This window comes from Aptenodytes patagonicus, chromosome 3, assembly GCF_965638725.1.
Source record: "Aptenodytes patagonicus chromosome 3, bAptPat1.pri.cur, whole genome shotgun sequence".
Taxonomy (NCBI): domain Eukaryota; kingdom Metazoa; phylum Chordata; class Aves; order Sphenisciformes; family Spheniscidae; genus Aptenodytes; species Aptenodytes patagonicus.
In genome coordinates, this window is record NC_134951.1 from 126,892,770 (window position 1) to 126,914,811 (window position 22,042).

Below are 22,042 nucleotides of genomic sequence, written 5' to 3' on the forward strand. Positions count from 1 at the left end.
CTTTAGTTTTAGTAATTGGGGTACATCTCTTGAGCCTTTCCTACCTGAGCGTGTCCCTAGCAAACCTGCCTGGTACAGGATTGAAAAAGGCATTTCCAGATCTGCCTCAGCCAAGTGCTGGCAGCACGCGTCCTGGGAATGCAGACAGTAAAGCTGGGGGGCAGAGCGGGCTGGACCACAGTCTGTTGTAGCTGCTTCCAGTGAACTGTTTTGAAGCATCTCCAGCCCAGCCTTGGCAATAACAACTGGAAGCGTAAGCTGTCATGGAGGTGGGTGTTGATAAGGATGAGCAGCCAGCTGAGAGAAACTTTCTCTCCTGTTTCACAAAAAGATCAGGATGCATAGAGGAATTTTTAGGGGTTCTGTGCCCAGCACTACTCCCATCCTGGGAAATGGTGACAGTATAAGGAATGTGATCCAGAATTACAAACACTAGTAAAAAGGAGGAGGAGCAAGAAAGAGGATTGGCAAGCAAAAAACCAAAAGGTGGGATTACTAGAAGAGAAAAAGAAGAGATCGAGATAAATTAATCAACTGACAAACACACTCCAGGGGTCTGGAGGGAGACAGTAGGTGCTGTCTTTCTGCTCTGCATGTTCACAGTGCTGCTGTCCAGCTCAGTGCTGGCCTCTGCCTACCGCCATGTTATAACTGTTGCTTACAGCGGCTGTCTCTCTGCATGTATATGTATGTATATTTATATACAAGTGAAATCGACTTCATTTTGCTCCCTTTTCTTTTTTCTTCTGAAGTTGGACGTAAATGTGCAGAGCTGGGTGAGAACCAGCTCTCAAGGGCGGACAGTGCTGCTCTGTTGTAGTGGTTGTGGTGCTGTGTACTTAGCTGGGACGGGGTGGGGGAAAGGCACAGGTAAGGCAAGTGCTTCGACAGTGATTACTGCAGTTCTGGAGCAGGGACCTCAGCACTACAGCATGCTCTCTGGACATTGTGGTGTTCTCTTGACACTTGCACAAGCGGGGGATATCCAGCATTCCAGTTTGCTGATGGAGAAATTCAGATGACCTATCTCATAAGTGAAGGTCCCAGGGACAGTCAGCGCTGTGTTGAACAAAAACCTGTTCCTCAGGCTAACGTCCTAACCACTGCGCATTGCTTCCTACTAAAGCACAGATGTGATGCTCGAGTGAGCTGAGCTGTTATCTTCCAGGTGTCATTTTGTGTATCGCCATCCTTAAGAGACATAATTTTCCGCTCATGGGGAAATGCTTTTCCATGGGTATTGGCATGGAGCAACGAAGACATCCGGTGGCTGGTTGTGTTAATGGCAGGTGAGTGTGTGTTCCTCGCAGGGAGCCTCGCTCAGGTTTTATATGCCCAAAGGTGCTGCGCCAGATCTAGTTTAAGTTTCATGTTGCAGCCACCCACCAAGGCTGGAAGCACACACCTCCCACGTACAACGCTGCGTCCTACCCCATGGGGGCTGAGTTACCAAGCTGCCTCTCTCTTTCCCATTCCTGTGTTCCTGAATCTACTCATATACAAAGGGGGTTGGGGAAGAGGTTTCAAGGCTACTATATTTTTAATCCCTACCCCAACTTCCCTCCATGGCTCTTAAGCAACAGCTCCTGAGGATTTCTCCTTGAAAGCTGGTAACCAGTGGACCAGATGCTCTGGTCTTTCCCTCTGGGACTTGCAGCTACAAGTGCTACCAGTGACCTTTGAGGACTCCATAAAAAAACCCAACCAAACCACACACTGTTTTCCCATAGACCGTCACTGTGGAAACTACAGTCTTTCTTTGTGCTTCATTCATTTTCAATTTGGCCAGCCCTGCCACTGATATATGGACAAATGAGGAAGCGGCAGAAGAGAAAAGAATACTTGACAGAGGAGACCGGCAAATAAAAACTGTTATGTTACGCTGTCACGCTCAAGTGTGAATAGTGCTGCACCTGGAGAGCGCTGACAAAGAGGCTGCATTCATGCCCAGTCCCTCGTGTGTGGGAAGCCAGCAGACGTAAAGGAGTTGCCGTGTCAAGAGCATGATTCAGGAGACCTTCCTTGTTTGGGATTAATCATATAAAAGGGAGGCATGAGTAAAAATATCCTGTTCACAAGAATATCCTGTCGGCTGGATGTATGTATTGATATTAGCTGAGCAGAGCTGCAGAGAGGTCCGAGACATCTGGGAGATGAATCATCCCCGTCCAGAACTGGAGCAATTAGCTACATTTAGACCAGCAAAAAGCCTTGAAAGGTGTCTAATTGAGTGGCTTGCAACTGCGCCAGGAAACAATGTGGATTTGACAAGAATCCCACAATTAATTTCTGTATTGACCTAGTGGGACACCATTTGCTAATGTGGACAGATTATCCTAGATAACTAATTCAATTCTTACAGCATCCACTGCAGACATAAGTGTTTTGTTAACTAGGAGGAAAGTAAAGGAGGTAGTTAATGGCAAGTCTTTCTTGCAGCCCGTTATTAAATCTGTGACCATTTAAACATAAAACGGAGTTTTTGGCAAGGTCAAGGCCATACATTTCTTGGGAGCGTAAAGTTCAAAATTCTGCCCTGGCAGCCCCAATGGTTTTGAACCACCGTGTTAAACTATTTTAAACAAGCACACATTTACTCGAGGACAAATTTAGAAGCTTGGTAAAAGAAGACATGTCAAATCCAATTTAAAGGTATTAAAAAAATAGAAGCGAATTATGTTCTAGGTAGGTGTGCAAACTTAATTTCCCAAGAAAAACAGCAATCGCTTCCTTTATAAATACTAAAAATAAAAGCTTTTGAGCTTACTTTAAATATTTTTTTTAACAGTGACAATATTTTTTAAACATTAGCCTTTATTATATGGAATTGCAATATAAGTATTAAAATTCCTGCTTTTAGTTAGACCAAAAATGTGATGGCTAGACCTGAGAACTTGTTGGCAGATTATGATTGGCAAGATTAAGCCAGCATTAATTTGTGAAATCCAGAGCTTTGCAATTTATTAGTAATTATCTCTGTGCGTGTATGTGCAGTGCTCCCCAAGAGGAATAGCTTTTATATAACAAGTTGAGAAAATAAATAGTTCTGGGGAGACGGGTCTAACTCTAAGCGAGGAGGCAGAAATAGGTTCCTTTTAATGATGGTGACTGGCTTTTTTCTTGGTGGTTGTGTTAGAGGAACACTGTAGCTTAACTAATCACGTTGGACCTGTGGCTTTGCTATCAAAACCCTTTTCTGAACAAAAGAAGTTTGTAGAAGATTGGCCCTTATGAAGCAAAGAGGCTTATAGCTGCTTCTTCACGCTGGCCAGATGCAGAGCTGGGCTGCAAAGCAGTGTGAGTTACCTTTGGACAAGTAGATGCGGACAGGCCAAAACTCATTGTCTGAGCCAAATTGTGAGTGGATAAGCTGGAGAGGACGACCCTTGTGATAACTTCCAAGGGAGGTGTCTATTAATACAAGGGATGGCTTGCTTTATTATTTTAGTGAATGCCAAAAAGCCCAAAGGGATATCTTCCCTCCCACCCCCATTGGCACAAATGCAAACTCTCCTGAACCCCATCATTCTCAGCCCTGAGTCTGGCTCCACTTCTGCCAGCTCAGTAAACTCTGTCCCTTGCTCAAGGTTTGTGGCAGTAGTAATGATTCAAAATAGCTCCATGTCTTACTTTAGGGAGTAGGATTAGGGAGGAAGGTTAGTCTGATGACAGAAGAAGGATTAACAGGATTATTAATCTACGGATTATTCCTGAAGCAGTTAGAGATGAATATGTGGCAGATGCTTCAAGGTTTAAAATCAGCCCTGCTTCACACCTCGCAAACAGCTCAGTCGGTCTCGCCAAGTGCCTAAGCAGCCCTTTGCCTGTGCACTACAGCTTGGGGGGTGATGAGGGTCGCTGCTCATTTTGGTGCAGCCGCATGCAGATGCCCCTGCTGCGGGGCAGTTTCAGCCCTGAAGAACTTGCACTCTCAGTAGACAGCACAGAGAGTTGAGGGGGAGGCAAAGGGGCAAGCTGGAAATCAGACCCCTGCCCAGGGCAGAGTTCATCCCTGCTCACCCCTGGGTCTGTCTGCTGAACGGTTTTTCGGTGAGGTCTGAATCTTCTCCCTCTTTGCTGCAGAAGGTAATAAGGGAGAGAACATCAACGCCAGAAACAGGTTTTTTTCTTTTTTTAAGAGAAAACCCATGTTTGATTTTGACAGGAGTCAAAATCTTCAAGGAAGAAGTCAAATTTTGGAGCAGCTTGTGTGCAGTAGGTCACTAGGAATAGCAGTTCGGAGTGTTTTGCAGAAATTTCGGTATGAAGTGGCAAGGCTGGTCCAGACAGCAGGAAAGGCTGGAACGCTGCTGCATTAGCCCGTGTTTGCCAAGGACTCCTGCCTCTAGATAAAATCTGCTCCAGACTGAACAAATGCTGAATTTTGGTGACAAGAGCTGCATAAGTAGATAGTCTATATTTTTTTTTCTTCCAGAAGTTCTTTTAAGGTAATACAGCTTTCTGACAAAGGAGATGTTTTCATAAAAAATGTTCATTCCCCCTCCTCCTCCCCCCACCCACCCAAAAATGAAAGCCTTCAACGCTCAAGAAGAAACAAACAAGAGCAAGTTGCTGGGTCTTGTGTTGCCTTTCATTCATTTTTTTTAGCTTTCATTTTAAAATAAATAATTTCATCTACCAAAGTCAAAACAACAGAGCTGCTCTAGAGGGGAATAGTCCCTTTTCCTGACCTAAGTGACTCCATTAAAAGGTTATCCGATGGACCAGAACGCAACTCATTTAAGTGACCAGACTTCTTTTATGACATCCCTAATGTATAAGCTTATAAAAGGAAATCAGACTCATTCCTGTGACAAGTGGTTGAGCCCCAGAGAAGGGGATGGCAGCTCATTCCTGCTGAGGAGTGGCTGACAGCAAAAGCATTTTGGGACCAGTAGCAGTGGTGGTATTTTGATATCATTAATGTGTTGGGGGATTATGTATACAGGACAGCGGTGCAGTTGCTGTTGACTCTAAGTACTTTCTGTTAGCAGCCACAAGAGAAGAAATTAAGAATGAAGCAGCCTTAACTGGTTGAGTCCGCCAAGGAGCTAAGGCACTTGGCCCCAAAGCCAAATTTCAGCCTTAGCGTAAGCGTCCTCCTGTAATGCACAACGCTAACGTGATGTCAGAAAAGTGTTTACAATTTATTTCCAGTTATTTATTTTAATTATTAAAGTGGGAGTTTGGAGGATTTGTTTGCTTGTTTTTTAAGCAAGCGGTTGTAAGCTAAAGTTTAGTGGAGCTAAGTGAGGGCAGCCAGTAGAGCAGATGATGTTGCTGTACACAGCAGCAAGATTTCATTTCATCAGGCTCTGGTAATGCAGAAGAGCAGCGTTGGCAGAAATAGGCAGGATTTCTCTTGCACCCAAGCGGGTTCTGAATTTCTTGGATACTTTGAGGAAAAAAAGGAACTAGGAACTCATGCATGCAGTTGGTGAGTTTCTACTTAATGCAGTGACAGATATAACATAAAGGGTCAGGCAGGTTTTACTCCATTAGATTTGAGAAGGCCTTCCCCATGACTGCTGCGGGCTCTGGCTGTGGTCCCCAGCTCTGTGGTTAGCTGTGCTGAGGACACAGAATGAATAAGAGGAAGAGATTGTGCAAGATCTTCTCCACGCATCTCCCCGTGAGGAGAGAAGGGATATGAGCTTGTTTGACTTGGGTAGACGGGTAACCCGCTTATTTTGCTGTGAGGACAAAGGCTGAACTTCTCTTGGGCCCAGAAATGACACAAGAGTTCTGGAAATCCTGATGAAAGAATTAATTCACAGGTTCCCAGTTCTTCAAGACAGCTCTGCTGGGCTGGGCTGCTCTACAAGCTGTGTTTTAATGGATCCAGGAAAACTTTGTTGTCCTTCCTGCTTCCCAGCAGGAGTTATGGGAAAACACTGGAGAATTAGCGGTACTCATCCAGTCACTACACAAATGTCTTGTCTGTGGGCCGGCCAAGGCAAGCTAACAAGCCCACCCATTTAAGTTAAGAATTCCTCTTCTGTGTGAGGTGGTAACTCAAGTTACAGCATGAGCTCACTTCGCAGCGAAAAAGTGTTTAAAAGGAATTTTCCTAAGGCCTTTCAAATTTTGGAGGAAACATTAGAAATAGGTCATTTCTTCCTTTCACAATGAGATGATGTCTTTCAATAATACTACTAACCGAGCTTGTTTAGATGAAATAGGAAACACAAAATGAAACAATCACATTTTGATCATTCATACTAACAGCTGCGGAAATGATTGGAAAGCTGTGGGCTTGGTCCGTTGTGTGAATAGACTTCGTGATGATTTCTGTTCATCCTTCATGTACAGGAAGAAATGTCCAGGAGCGTGTTTTGTAATACTCCTGAACTCTTGGTAATGTGAGACTTCCTTAAAGCAATCTATTAAATCTTAGCAGAGAAGGGGGAAGAGACCACTACTTTCTGTGTGTGAATTATGAGGTGTGTGGATTAGCGATGGGAATACTAACGAGGCTTTACCGTGCTACTTCACACAGTGTATTAGTTATCCTGTCAATCTTACTGCTGCGGGAGGTCACCAAGCCAAATGTGTGAGCAGACTGGGAAATGGGATGGGTGACTCTTCTGCTACAAGAGTTGAAATTTCCTTAAACTTTGCTTCTGAATTGCTTGATCCAGGGCATCAATGAATAGCTTTGATTTAAAAAAAAAAAAAAAACCACCAAAACAAAACAAAATTCCTCACCCACTCTCCCCTCAATCAAGCACCTGAATCAAGGTGCTTCAGTGGAACTGTCACTTTATCTGACAGTTATTGCAAACTTGACAAACAGCTTAAAAAAAAATGGCAGTTTTGGTTTGCGAGTCCTATGTGGTGCTCTTTACTATCTTCCTAAGGGCAGAGCTCCTGGAAGTTCTCACTGAATTTAGAAGTGATAGAGCCGAAGGCCGTCACTTTGTGGATTTAGGAGACCAATTCAAGCTGCATGTCTCTGAAATACCTTCCTGGAGGTCACTTGATCTGAACATCTGAGAATACTCCCATAGACTGGTGAATCCCAGGAGCTGTGTTCCAGAGGCTGAGCCGTTCTTTGTAAGAGCTCACATGTTATCGCTAGCAGAGCAGATCTTGCTCAACCCATAGGTACATTTCTCTGACCTGTTTTGAGCCAGCTTAATGGGAATCTGTATCAAATAACTAGTAATGATGGCTGTGGGGGGAAGCAAAATTATTTGCCTGACAATTGAGTCATCTTTGTTTCATCTTCCCACAGCTATTAATTTGCTTAAATTCCCCACATCCTTTGTACGACAGTTGCCCTCCTGCCTCTGCTATTGATTCCCATATGTTTTACCTCTGGACTGGAAGTCCACTTGTATACAGTTGAATTCTTTTTCTTTTTTCCTTGCTGCCGGGAAAATGAGGTTGTTCTTGTAGTTAATTTATTGTTCCTTTTCACCACATGATATCATCTACTTCCAGATGTCTTTTTGAGTAGATGTCAGTGATTCAGTCCTATCTGAAACTGGCATCTGAGTCTTCCACACACAAAAAGAAGCATGCGTTGGAAGGTATCATCATCTGTTCATAAGACTCAAGTAATCTTCCGTGTGCTTGGCATTTGTTGTCCTACAGTTAGACTCTTTTCTTAAAGAGAATAACCTAATTATAGGCTTTGCTTCAGTGGAATATGTTGGTAAATCATGGGTGAAAGGGGCAGAGGAAAATTCTGCAGATATACAGGCAAAAGGTTGGGATATGACAATCAAATACCACTCCTACCTTTTCTCCTTGATTGTAGTGCTGTCCCTGCTCGTTGTGTCCCTGGGAAGAGATTAGTGTGATTTTCCTCAAAGATTAAAAATGCGTTTAATGCATCGTTTCCCTTCACTGTTTATACAATTTGCAGTGTCTAATCGCAGAAATATCTATAACATGTATCTTATAAAAAAGAATTGTGCATCTTCGGTTTCCGTGGAGAACTTCTCAACACAAAAAGCAAACACAAGTTACCAACGATTTATTTTGTGTTTGCTTTGGGATTTTATTGCGAAATTGCTACTCTGATTTGTCATGGAGAATGCTTTATGTTATTTCTCTAGCCTTAGTCAAAGAACAGCTATCACAGCGGTAGTCATGGCATGCTAGATCCTATAGGCAGCTGTATTTAATGCACAGTACTAGAATCTTCTTGAAAAAGTGACTCTGCTACTTCTCATATAGTTGCAGTTAGCATCAACCATGTGCATTTGGACAGATCTGTCCTACCCTAAAGACAGACAAGTGTGAGAAAAAAGACAGGGAGGAAGAGAAAGACAAAGGATTTTCTCAGGGTCACCCAGCAGGGCCAGGAAGAGAACTAACCTGTCCCGTTTGCAGGGACTTATTTCTCCTGGAGTTACAGACATAAATCCTGATCCGTGGGAGGAGGAAGAGTGCCATTGTACACGTTCATCTGACAGGCTTTAGGGCTCACAAGTGAAATACTGATGGAAAGCACCCTGTAATGACTGCAGGGTGAGTCCTAGGTGGGGCTGGTAGGTGTGACTTCAGGTGCTAAACTTCACTAACTGATTCAGAAAACAATTCTAGGGCTGCACATCTGCTGGGCACTTCAGTTTCTTTTGTGCCCGCATGTTGGATCTTATGCTTCCTTGGGTATGTAATATTAGCTTTCTGAAGCACAGAAATGCTGCTTTCTGACTTTTATGCCCAGGTCTGTCTTTAGCCAGCACTAGCTTATCTTTGCTCTGGATTGCTCTGAGGTGCCCAGCTTTCACCTGTGTATGTCTCCCTTCAGGGGCTTCCTCCCCTGGCTGCAAAAGTGAGCCAGAGACCCGATTTAGTCTCCTTTAACTGTCCTGATAGATCTGGGCACTTGTTACTTAGGCAATAACAAATTGCCTAAATTCAGGCCTCAAGTGACAGCTCTTGGCAATCTCTGACCACCCCTGCTTGAAAACATCCAAACTTTTCCAGCTATTGTGCCCAGTACACGCTACAGCCAAGATCGCATTTCTGAGAAGGTATATCCTACATGCACTGTGTAAGGCAATGTTTATCGCTGAAGATATAAAACATATTTGGGCTTTGTCTTCTGTTAACACACTCTTAAGCTGGCTAGATCCTCACCTGATATAAATTAAAGTAGCTCTGTGCAAATCAATGGAGAAGTGCCAGTTTATACTGGTTAGGTAATATCTGTGCATTATTAATCAGGGCTTAGATAATGTTTGTAGAAACTTCATTCCTCAGCCAGAAGATAAATAGCTAAATAAGATATAAAGCAGTAATGAGTGCAGTAGGCCAGAAATACATAGTGATGTGGAAATGTCTGAGATGTAATTGTTGGCTGTGATAGTTTCCTTTCCTAAAGGCCAGGTGGTACCTCCAGGCACAGGAGGTTAGCGCTGGGATTTGGGGTCAGCAACCCGTTGCAGGCAGCATCGGGAGGTTAAATCTTAAGGATTGTCTATGCCTGGAAATTAACCAAAACAGCTATTCCAGAGTATCTGGAATAGCTATTTTGGTGTGTTTCCAAGTGCAGGCTGCTTTGAAATGCTAATGCTTTGAAGCTGTTTAGCTTTTATTTACAGTAAGAAATAAAGATAACAGCCCACTAGAAACTTGAAGGAATGGGGGGATGTTTGGAATTAAAAAAAGATGGGGTGGCTTTTATTTTATTACAAACAGTGACTGAGCATTGCTGGTTCACACAAAGGGATAAGATGACACCGTGGCAATGAGTTTTCTGGTTGTGCCCTGGAGGTTGATGACATTGTGTAACGAGGATCTTCTACCAATATACAGGCTTCCGCAGAACAAGGCGGGAAAATTCTGTTCTCGTAGCAGGTAGGACAATTAGTGATGAGCTTAAATTGCATCCAAAAAGAGTCGGGCTAAGTAGCAGGACAAACTTTCTGGCATTAAGAACAGTGCACTGCCAGGTTGTCTGCCAGGGAGGCTCCGTATTTAAGAACAGCACATATTTAAGAACAAGATAGAAAATAACTTTTTAGAACAATACAGGGAGCAATGATTCTGCCTTGGGATAGAGGATGGGTGAGGAGACTTGCTAGCACTACTTTCTGGGATCTGTCAGGTGTATCTGGGCTATGGATGTGCCCTGCAACCACAACATAGGATGTCTTGCAGTATCCTCGCTATCTGATGACATCTGTCCTGGTCCACCTGTACACTTACAGTAAATGCCTGCAGAAGAGGCTGCCCCGGCCCTTGGGGGCCTCAAGTTGCGCCAGGAGAAGTTTAGATTGGATGTGAGGAAAAATTTCTTTACTGAAAGAGTGGTTAAACATTGGAACAGGCTGCCCAGGGAAGTGGTGGAGTCCCCATCCCTGGAGGTATTTAAAAGACGAGTAGATGAGGTGCTTAGGGACATGGTTTAGTGGGTGGTGGTGTGGGGTTGACGGTTGGACTTGATGATCTTAGAGGTCTTTTCCAACCTCTATGATTCTATGATGGGGAGGGGACTCTGCCAGCGGAAGATGCATTTTTGAGTGCACGACGAGATGTTCCGCAGAGAGCTTGTGTGGCCATCGGGATGCCCCAGGAAGCTGCTGTAATAAAGGCTCTAGGAATAACTGAATTGTTCTGCAAAGGCCCCATGGGAAGGCAGCAGGGTCCCAGCTGTTTGTCTGCTGCTGACAAGGGGACACAGCTGATCCCCCTTGTCCAGCTCTGCATTAGCAGCAGTCCGCATGTGGGATGACCATCCGGAGCATTGTGCAGGCCAGTCTGCAGGGACTAAGGGCTATTGATCTTTTGGAGAACTGGAATGCACCATTTTAAACAGATAGATCTATCTTCTGGAGGTATTTCCTGACAGTTTCTTTGAAACTTGAATTTCCAGCAAAATCCTCACTTCAGCCTGAAGGGGAGAGCTCTGAAATGCTCAGTCTATGTCTTTCCCTTGGCATGGGGGCTTTTATGTTTGTTAAACTTTGTGTATTTACAGCTCTCTGAATGGAGCACACATGGCAAAATGGATACTGCCATTCCTGCAGCTTGACTGTGAGGCTCGGGCCTGAAATACCTGCTTCACCCAGGAAACCTGTCGCAGGGTGCCTGGAGTCGCAGTCGGGCTGGCCAGGGGCTGTTTCATAAAGTCAGTCCGTGCAGGATGCCCCGTGGCTCTGTCACTGCCCGAGAAGGCATCCTGGGTGGGACAGGAGGAGAGCTGGCAGGCACGAAACCCCACAGCATCCTCATGCCCTCTCTGGAAATGCACGCAGCAGCTCGGTCCTGCCTCGGCTGCAGGTACCCGGCCTTTGGGGAGAAGGAGAGCAAGTGTTAAAAGGACTAGCGGCTAAGGTAAGTGTTGACTGTAGCAGGTACCCTAATGATGAATGGCATGAATGGACAATCACTCCTGCCACAGCAAATAAACCCTGTCACATGGAATCCGGCGTTTTCCAGGGAAATCAGCTTTCACTGCGGGCTGCCAGCGCCAAATGAGCTTCATAAAGCACCTGCAGATCCGAGCGTCAAGCAATTATTCCACTATCTTGCCTAAAAACAAAAAGGGCCCTGCCCTTCGGTCACCTCCGACCTTTTCCAGCTAACATAAACTAATTATATTTGCGGCAGGAGGAGGAAGGGGGGTAAAACCCACCACCCCAAACCTTTCTGCGGGTCTTGCGAGGGGCTGTCACCAGCGCTGCCAGGTTTGCGGGGTGTCTTGCGGCTCCTTCATCAGCTCATAGCGGCCGGGGAGCTCCTTCGCCCAAGCGCTTTAAAGAGATGGGGGGGGGGGGGCGGAGGGGGGATGCTGAGCCCCGTCCCGGGAGGAGCGGGGCTGGGAGCGGGGCTGAGCCCCGGCCGCCCCGGGACAAGAGGGCCTTTGTTCGGCATCACTTAGCAGCAATTACAGCCCGTCAAAACAGTTTTTGTTTTACGACAACGTGTTAATGGGCCCACGGTTGGGTGTGAGAAGTAACCCAAGCCGCATGCACTGAAGCGAGGTTAGAGGTTAATTGAGACTTTCTAACACAGCGCATGAGATTTTTGCAACCTTTTGCAGCGAGGGAAGTGGGGAACAAAAAGGAGATAATGTGATACAATTAGTCGGAAAGCAGGAGGGTCAAAATTCCCAGATGGAAAGGAAAACTGGCCAAGTGAATCAGGCCAGATGGGCCACCTGGACCATAACGAATGCCAAAAATAGCTTCAGTCCTTCGTCTGGTGGACAAGGCGGTAGGTGGTATGTCTGTCCTTCACAGTGGATTTAAAAATAAAAAAAAAAGCAAGGTCAACATTATGAACAGTAGTAGCCTGTTGCAATTTGTATTCCAGATCTATGATCATTAGTGCGGCTCATATTTTTCTATTTATTTATTTATTTCAAGGTCATTTGACTTTAACCCAGCAGCCCCCTTCAGACACGCTCGTGGTACTGGTCTGCTGATAAACTTTGAGCTTTCCACCGTTTGTGTTGCTTTCCCCTGTGCGAACCTCCGGAGCGTTATTAACTAAAGCGTTAACACTTCAAGACAGGTTCGGTGGCAGGGGCTCCCCACGGTCAGCCTGAGGGTGTTTCGGTGTACCCAAGGTAACCACCTGTTCTTCGCTTACCTCCCTCTGCAGCCAGTGACCACGTGGATGCTGCGCCTGGAGCTGGGTTACGGTGCCCAGAGATGTGGCTCTGGGTCTGTCTTCCTTGGAAGATCGCTAGGGCTAATGCGCTCATCCCCTTACTCGGTGCTGCTTCCTTCCTCCTCTGTACTTTGTCATTTTTCAAGACCTCTGCAGGGTGACACGTGTAAAACAGCAAAAAAAATTTCTTGTATTTGCCTCCCAGCTTGCACTGGAAATGAACTGCAAGGTGACTGGAAGTGCCAAGTCATTTTTGGCACCTGCTCAGTGCTTATTTGTTTTCCTAGAGCCAGTGTGATTAGTTTCCTTCACTACCTCGAGACCATATAAGCTTCCTCTATTGAAGCTGAATCATCTGCCGCAGGTGCCTGTAACTCCTTTTCTGTGTCACGTCCTAACGTTTGGGGAAACCATGCGTAACGAGTGCGACATGCGGGAAATGGTGCCACCCGCCTCCGTTGCGTATAGCTGCCTTTTCCTTGCTGCCTCAGCAGCTTGCGCATGCCGGGCTTGACAGCCCTCGGTTGCTGCCTCCGCCCTCCAGTGGGCTGAATGAGGTTGATGTCTAAGGAGGAGCCGCTGCCAGCCCTGGGGTACCTGGCACAAGGTCAGTGAAGCTCGGCTGGGCTTCATTAAAGAGGACTGGCCTGGTGGAGAAAGAGCATTGTCAGGGGGACAATGGCACTGTGCAGCCTGAGAGCCCGAACCACCAGCTCGGCAGCAAGGGAAGAGTAACAAGTTAGTAGGGCAGTGGATTGCCAAGGCTGAGCCCAACTTTGCTGACCCTGCCGCTCTCTTTTTCCATCTCTCCTTACCCCTTCATAGGCCTAAAAGCAAATGTGGGGAGGAGGAAGGGGTAGGAGGAGAAATAGGGATGTAGAAAAACTCAGGCAAAAGTGAAAGGGGGCAACAGAAGTAGGAGAAAATGGATTGCATTTCATATCTGTGGATTACCTAATGTGCCCGCTCGAATTCCCAAGTTCAAAGTGGCCAGTTACTGCACAGAGAGAGAGAAAGAGGAAAAACAGAGGAGGCTTGAAACAAAAGCAGAGCCTAGCCATTCAGAAGGTTTACATGAGGGAAGCGACTGTGATTCGGACAAGCCTGGCTGTCCTCTAACAGGATCTCACTGTGTAACCAGAACATTGCGAGGTGTTAGAAGTTATATGCAACAACCAGACCGTTCTAGGAATGAGAATCATCAACAGGAAACATAATAAACCACTAAGCTTTCATGGAGGACCTCAAGCAGACTAATCTGGTAGCTCTATGTTCATCCAGGATCCTTTCCTGTGCTGTAAATGTGCCCAAAGTGAGTACTCTTCAGAAGATGCTGCAGTGAACTCATTGCAAGGGTATTTATAGTACATAACGTGTTAGAGCCTGTGCTCACCATAATTACTTTTCTACCCAGGTGTAACTCTCAAATGAGCACTATCCCTGACTTTCCCTGACTCTTCCCCTGCTCCAGCCGGTGCTAGTAGTGGTTTGTAGGGCTTGCACCTACCTGGTGGCTGGGGAATAAAGCAAAGGAAGCTAAAAAAGACAGGCTTGAATACAATACAAGGCAAACTCCACCGTTACTCCAGGACAGTTCTTCTTGCCATTGAGCATCTCTAAAGAGGGGGTGGGAAAAAACAGAGGAGGGATGTGCAGGGGGAAAAAGCTGGCCGCAGCTCCTCGTGCCGACACACTGCACATGCTAAATATTGTGCACTTGGGAGCGCCGGCTGGGACAGTCTGCTCTCACCTGGGTCACAATACAGGGCGGTGGAGGTGTACCTTTCCCCTTCAGCTCTGCTCTGTCACTGACAGCAATGCTTTTATCCCAGGTACTGTGTGAGATCTCATGACATTGCTTCAAAAGATACTCAGAGGCTAGAATTCACATACATTATTTTTAATTCTATTAATTCAGTCCTAAGATTGCCAGCGTAGCTCACAGGAACCAGAGAGACTTTCTTTTCCTTTCATTTGAACAACGTGGCTTCTGTTTATTGTTCTTCCTATTGTGGAGGATGATTCATTTGTTGGTTTATTTGTGGATGGTTTTTTTTTCTTTCTCTTTGAAGCATCAGAGATTGGCTCCAGCTGAAGGTAGGATGTTGGGTGACTGACATGTGCTGGTGTTCCTGCTGTGCCTAAGCAAACTTCCCGGTATCTGTCTTTGACATTTCTTACTCTCCTTTGGCAGTGCTTGGTACTATTCTTGGTTTTGTGGTAGTTTGTACTGAAAGCCTTAGATTTTTCTCCATGATGCCAGGAGGGTTCTGTGTCTTCTGGTATGTGGGACAAACCTTTTGGGGATTCCTCTCGACTCGAGTCCACACTTGGCTGCAGTGTTGGAGGCCTGCAGGAGATTGTCCTCTCCAGTCTTTTGTTCCTTTCACCCGCTAATTTTACAAATCCAGTAAAAAAAGTCCAACCCAACTTTTGAGCAAATATTTTGGGAACTGAAATTCTCTACTGATCCTGGCTATTATCACAGATCACTTCAATTTTCTTTCCTCTAAATCTCTCTTTTCCAAGGTCAATTGCTTTTCCTTTGTGATTTGTCATTCTTTACTGCCTTAAAGATCTCTTCGGTGTTTCAACTACAAGCGTAAAAAAGAACCAGTGCCTCATTCTCTGCCAATCTATCTGAGTAGATAAGAGGGTCACGTCTATATTGAACATCAAATTGAATTAACTTAACATTGTGAAACACAGCAGCTATATCTTCACCTTGTGTAACAGCTGGAGGTCTGGCTCCTAGTAAAAACATTGCTTGGTTTAAGCTAGTACCTCCCATGTACCTGGCTGGTACAAATTGGCTAAAACATTACGATATAGAAAAAGAAAACGTGTCTGAGACTGTTGTGTTTCAAGCATAGTTTGGCACTATAAACGGCATTAGTTTAAGGTACAGCTACTGCAAGACGTGGTGTAGCTTTGGCTTTGTTGGCTGGCTGTTGTAGTCGGAAGAAATTGTGTTTAAACATGCTGGTGTGAATAGATTCCAAGTGCTTTAAAAACAAGCTTGCAACAGCTTATGATGTGGATGTCTTAAGGGTCCCATCAGAAAGTATATCCACTCATCACGAAGGTCATGTCTGTTGATTGCAATGGACGTGCCTCAGGAGAGGACCGTAAACGGCTGGTCTCTGTACGTGTGTGTACGAGATGGGAAATACTCCTACTACTGATCCTCTTGGTTTTGCAGCCAGGGAGGGAGCAGTCATAACCTGGTACTGCAAACTGGTAACTCAGCTGCAAGTCCTTATCTTTTGGGTACAAGAATGTGTATGTTATTTTTCTTTTGAATAGATCTTTAGGTATTAAAGCCATATGATTTAGCTCATTTGTCATCAGGAAAGGTTAAGAACGTTGCTTGAACGATAAGCCAGTTAAGATAATAACTTCTGAATTTGGAACAGAGCAGTGAAGTAGGGTGAATGGTCAGCTCATTTCTCCGCTGTGAATGTTCACTAGTAGCTGAAGATTTCCAACAATAAATATCTGTTTTTACTTTTTGGGAAAAGCACAATAGGGAATAAAAATAAAGTTACTTAGCCAATGAAACACAGATTAGTCAGAACAAAACACCGCATTTAAGTACAGGAACTACAGGAATATTTCTATTGTCCTTGAGTTGTCTGCTTCTGGAATGAAGGTTCAACTCAACTTGATGAGAGTTATTGCTACCCAGTGCTTATGCTGTCTTTTACCTGAACATCTTTTTGAAACATTACTTGAATGCCAGCATCAAAAATAAGGTGAAATTTCAAAATTTAGAAAAGTTTGATCAGCTCTAACAGGATAAATATAGAAGAGGAAGGAAATCTCTAAACAAAAGAAGAGTGCCATTGACTTTTTTTTGTTTGGTCATTATTTGTTGGGGTTTTTTTAAATGCTATTTATTGTTGATTTGCAAGTTTTTTCCCCCAAGATGATGATCTGGCTGATTTTAACAGAGCTCTTCCATGCTGATGGTGCTGTAAATGAGGGGAGAGGCAGGCATATCACTGTAAAAAAAGAAGAAAAAAAAAAGGCAAAGCAGTTTTGCTATCTAAGTTCTGCTATCCAGCACTGTACAGTGATGCTCCTCCAAGCAGATGGGATGTCGCACCTACAGCATTGCTCATGCATTCAGCATAGGGATCTTCTGTGGAAACTCTTGGTTGAACTCCTGAAAGCTGGGTGTGGGATAAAGAGCAAGAAAAGTACATTTTCTGAGAGGCTGGGGGTTTTAAGTTTGCCACCTCAGTGAATTCACTGACAGCTGCACTGTTAAAAACCCGGGCAGAGCTGACAGCCCCAGCGCTTTAGTTTGAGGTGTTTCCAAACACACCATTCCCTGCCTGTTGCCTCAGAGGGAACAGATGGAAAGTGTTACCAGTAAAGCACATTTTCATAGGCTTTCTGGTTCTCTTTAGCAAAAGCCTTACAAAAGTCTTCAGACAAATTAGTGCCTGAAGGTAGAGGAAGTCTTTAGTAGCGCTGGAGAACTGCTGACTCAGCCTGTTCTCAGAGCGATGTCCAAGGGGACCTGCTTTCCGCCTTCAGCGTTTCCACCATGGATGGTGATTCCTTCAGAATCAATTACATTACTCTCAAATGCCTTCTTAAGTTTAATGAGTCTAGTTAAATCCTAAGAGTTACTCATGAGCCATAGTTCAACGAATGGCAGGCACAGCCAACGACACTCAATATATGACCCAAGGAAAGATTGTGTCAGATAAGCCTGATCTCAGCTGGGATGTGCACTCCTGCATTTTTCTTCCTTTTGATCTCACGCCTTCCTGCCCCGCACACTGCTGAGCCAGGCCATATGTGTGCCTACCAGGGGCATGCGGGTGTAGGATGGGGACAGGTTTTAGCTTGGCCATGGGTTGACCTGTTCCCGTTCCTGGTTCAGCAGCACATCTTCCCCGGCCACAGCTCTGTGCAGAATACAGCAGTGCGACTGCACTGTCACAGCAGAGGAGCGAAGGGCTTAATGGGGGGTTAAATGCATACACATGTCTATATGTGTGACCATATACACATTATTAGCTGTAAAAGTTCAACAGAGTAATGTACATACTTATAAAAAACACAGTCATTTAAAATACAATAATTTAGCCTATTTTGCATTGTTTGGGCTAGATACTCAATGAGCAGAGTTAGCATCAGTGTAGCTAGGCTCATGGATTTGTTCTTAGATGGTTTATTCTCACCTGTGCTGTGCTGAACATCATCTTCCCCCATCCCCTGGAAGAGCAGGTTTTTTCTCAAGTTTGGTGATCCCTGTTTGGAATGACTCCACTGGTGCTCTGGGCTGTGTGTTTGTCATGGCAAACACAAATATGTGGATATACAATGAGGCAGGGCTGACAGCATCTCTGTCACAACCTGCTCCTTGCTTTGGTTTCATCGAAAGCCCAGAGATGCTATAAGAATGATCTCTGTGGGTTTGTTTGGGCTTTGGAACAAAGCAAAGGGTAAAATTTCTGACTCCCATGTGAAGTTACTGTGACTCTGATATTACTGTAACGTGAATATTGCAAGGCCATACATAATATGATGTGAAAGAAGGTGTGGTAAAGGACATGGACACCCAGAATCATGACTGTCTTGGAGAGGCTACACAGGGACTGATCGTTCACCGTCTCATCCAGCACGATACTGCAGTGATATGGCATCTGCGGTGAGTTCATGGAGGCCTTGCCTGGGCCATCTGGGACAGAAATATTTCACCTTGGGGCTAAAAGGATTTCATATCTCCTATTTGATTCTGCGTGCAAAATCCAGCTTGCAGCTGCAATACGCGGCATCCAAAAGATTCAAACCCATGCTTTGCGTGCCCAGAACGTCATTTTAAAACAACAATAATTATTATTTTAAGAAGGGTTGGATTTGGGGTTTTTTTTTTAGGGTTTTATTTCAAACTGGGAAAATACTTAGTCTTCTATTAATCACTTGGCAAGTTCAGGTTTGAAGAAACAAAGCTGGTTTTAAATCACATGAGAACCAAAAGAAGAAAACGTCTGGAATCTCTTAATTTATTCTTTGTATGTTCTATAAAAGTCAAATATAGCTGAACTAAATTTTTCAAAATATGTTAAAAAATTTGTTTCCAGGCTTGAATTGTCTCTGCCAAATTTCATCTCAGAATGAATTTTTACCCTGATGTTGATTTAGAAACACATTTAAGCAGATGTATTAATTTAAGCATTTACGTCATGGGGACTATGCATATGCTGAAAATCAAGCATGGTTTTAAGTCTTCTGCTATGATAAGGAGGGAAATGTTTCATACTGAAAAGATTTTTTTTGAGAACTAAATATCCTGAATTTCCATACTTTCATGTTGGAGGGGTCTGTTTCTCTGAGAAAATAAAATATGATGGAATTAAAGCTCTTTGCACAGTGGAATATTACTACTAATAATTAGAGAAATAACTGGTTGGGATCTTGTGCTCTCTGATTTATAGCCAAATGAATATAGCTAAAGGGAACTGTGCCTGGAGGTATACCTCTCAGGCTGTGATTTCACGCAGTACTTAGAATGTGCTTAAATTTCTTTGTGTAAATAGTTTGGTTGAATGAATGACTTCAGAAAGATTATCCTTGCCTTGAAAGTTTAGCACCTACTTGAGTACCGGGCTGATTTGAAGCCATAGTCTCCCCAGACCAGGAGAGCGCCCAGTTTTTCATATAAACTCACTACAGCCAAATCAGATCACCAAAAAGGTTAGAGGTGGCTGTTTTATGGAAAATAGGGGCCCATATAAATGGGAAGAACGAAGTTTTGGAAGAGTGTTTGTTCAGTAGCATGTGACTAATCAGGGCGGATTTTAAAGGTAGATGTTTGAAATTAGTCTAATTCAAAGCCCACTGAAGTCTCTTTGACTTTAAAAGCTTTTGATGGAGCCCGTAGTGAGCACACATCTGAGCTCTGGAGCTTGGGTGTTCATACTGCAGAATCTGCAACTTCTTATCTCAGAACATGTGGTCTCACGCTTCAGGCACAGAGCTGGTGCTTCTGGGAACGCCTTCTGGGAACCACTGGGGTACCAGAGTTTTCTGGTACCTTGCCTAGAGCCATTACTCTAATAACTAGATCAGACTTCATTTATTTATCCAGGCTAGTGGAACGCAGCATCTAGTGAGCAGTCTATCTGGTTTTCCTGGTCATCTCTGTGACTTCTGTTGAATTTTCGGAAACGATTCGCGAATAAAGCAGTACAATATTCCATGGTTTGCAATAGCTTGAGCTAAGTAGGATGCTTACCGAAGGAAAAGGAAATAATACATATTTCCTCTTTGCTGATGGATTTTGCTTATGTTGAAGGAAAGAGATCTTGGTGTTGTAAATGGGCTGTATCTGCGTAGGTGATTCTGAAATTCCCGTTTCCGTATGGAGCGTGGTATCACATGCAATTTTTTCTTCTGTCATTCTGTAACTGTATTGGGTTTGTATGGCAAGGTTTTGGTAGCAGGGGGGCTACAGGGGTGGCTTCTGTGAGAAGCTGCTAGAAGCTTCCCCTATGTCCGATAGAGCCAATGCCAGCTGGCTCCAAGACGCTGCTGGCCAAGGCTGAGCCCATCAGCGACGGTGGTAGCGCCTCTGGGATAACATATTTAAGAAGGAGGGGGGCGGGGGGAACCTGCATAACTGCAGCGGGAGAGAGGAGTGAGAATATGTGAGAGAAACAACTCTGCAGGCACCAAGGTCAGGGAAGAAGGAGGGGGAGGAGGTGCTCCGGGCGCCGGAGCAGAGATTCCCCTGCAGGCTGTCCCCCTGCAGCCCATGGAGGTTAACGGTGGAGCAGATATCCACCTGCAGCCCCTGGAGGGCCCCACGCTGGAGCAGGTAGATGCACTTGAAGGAGGCTGTGACCCTGTGGGAAGCCCATGCTGGAGCAGGCTCCTGGCAGGACCTGTGGACCCATGGAGAGAGGGGCCCACGCTGGAGCAGGTTTGCTGGCAGGACTTGGGACCCTGCAGGGGACCCACACTGTTCCTGAAGTTCTGCACCCCATGAAAGGGACCCACGCTGGAGCAGGTCATCAAGAACTGTAGCCCGTGGAAAGGACTCACATTGGAGAAGTTCGTGGAGGACTGTCTCCCGTGGGAGGGACCCCACACTGGAGCAGGGGAAGAGTGTGAGGAGTCCTTCTCCTGAGGAGGAAGGAGCGGCAGAGACAACGTGTGATGAACTGACCGCAACCCTCATTCCCTATCCCCCTGCGCAGCTGGAGGGGAGAAGGTAGAGAATTTGGGAGTGAAGTTGAGCTTGGGAAGAAGAGAGGGGTGGGGGGAAGGTGTTTTAAGATTTAGGTTTTATTTTCTCATTATCCTACTCTGATTTGATTGGTAATAAATTAAATTAATTTCCCCAAATCAAGTCTGTTTTACCTGTGACGGTAATTGGTAAATGATCTCTCCCTGTCCTTATCTCAATCCATGAGCCTTTTGTTATATTTTCTCTTCCCTGTCCAGCTGAGGAGGGGAGTGATAGAGCAGCTTTGGTGAGCACCTGGCATCCAGGTTTTCAAAATTGACTGAGATTTACAAAAGTGAAAGAGGCAAGTACAAAACACAAAAGAAATTTTGTAGTTTTAAATACAGTCAGACTTTCAAAACCCCCAGAGCTGTTTGAAATAGTTAAAGGAAAAATCTCTGAAGAATAGAGCTGAAAAAGTGGGGAAGGACAAGAACAGTGTTTGCTTTCACTGAGAAAAGGAAAAGAAGCAGGGAATATAAAAATGAAGCATACGTACTTTCAGAAACTGGGATTTATTTCTGGTTTCAACCTGTAAGGAATAGAAAGAGCTTCAACTTTTTCTTCCCATAATTTTTTTTTTGCCTCCCTCATGTGCACTTGGGTCTTAGGAAGGCAAGAAGAAAGGGACCGACCTTGACCTGCACAACAGGGCTGGACAGTAGAGCCAGTCTTGTGATACTGATACCAGACAGTGCAAACTTAGTTTACTGAATCTTTTAATCTGTGTCTATTTATTTCAGCTGCACTGATGGTCTTTAAAACAAGATAGGATGTATTTTTAAAGGTCTTCTGTGGCTCAGCTGTCTGGCACGGGTTTGATGCAGGAATGGTGGGGCGAGCTCCTCTGTTTTGCAGGATATCAGATTGACCCCTCCTAACCTCAAAACCTTTTTAGCTCTACCAGCCACTGAAAAATCTCCAGATAATGCTGACTCCGAGCGGTACCATCTGGACTTCATTTGAATCAAAAGTCAGGATGGAAAATCCTCTGTAACTCTCAGACCCAAAGGCCGAGGCTGGAAAAACAGAACCCACCACACTTGCAAGAGGGCAACTATTCCCGTGCCTGTGAGCACTGACGTCCCTCCATCACTGGTGAGAAACCACCCACAGATTCAGAAGTGTTTCGTGTTTTTTTTTCCAGGGTAACCAGAAAGGCATGTGTGGATTATCCTTATAATAGACCAGTTGGCAGAAACAGAATTGTATGTGTTT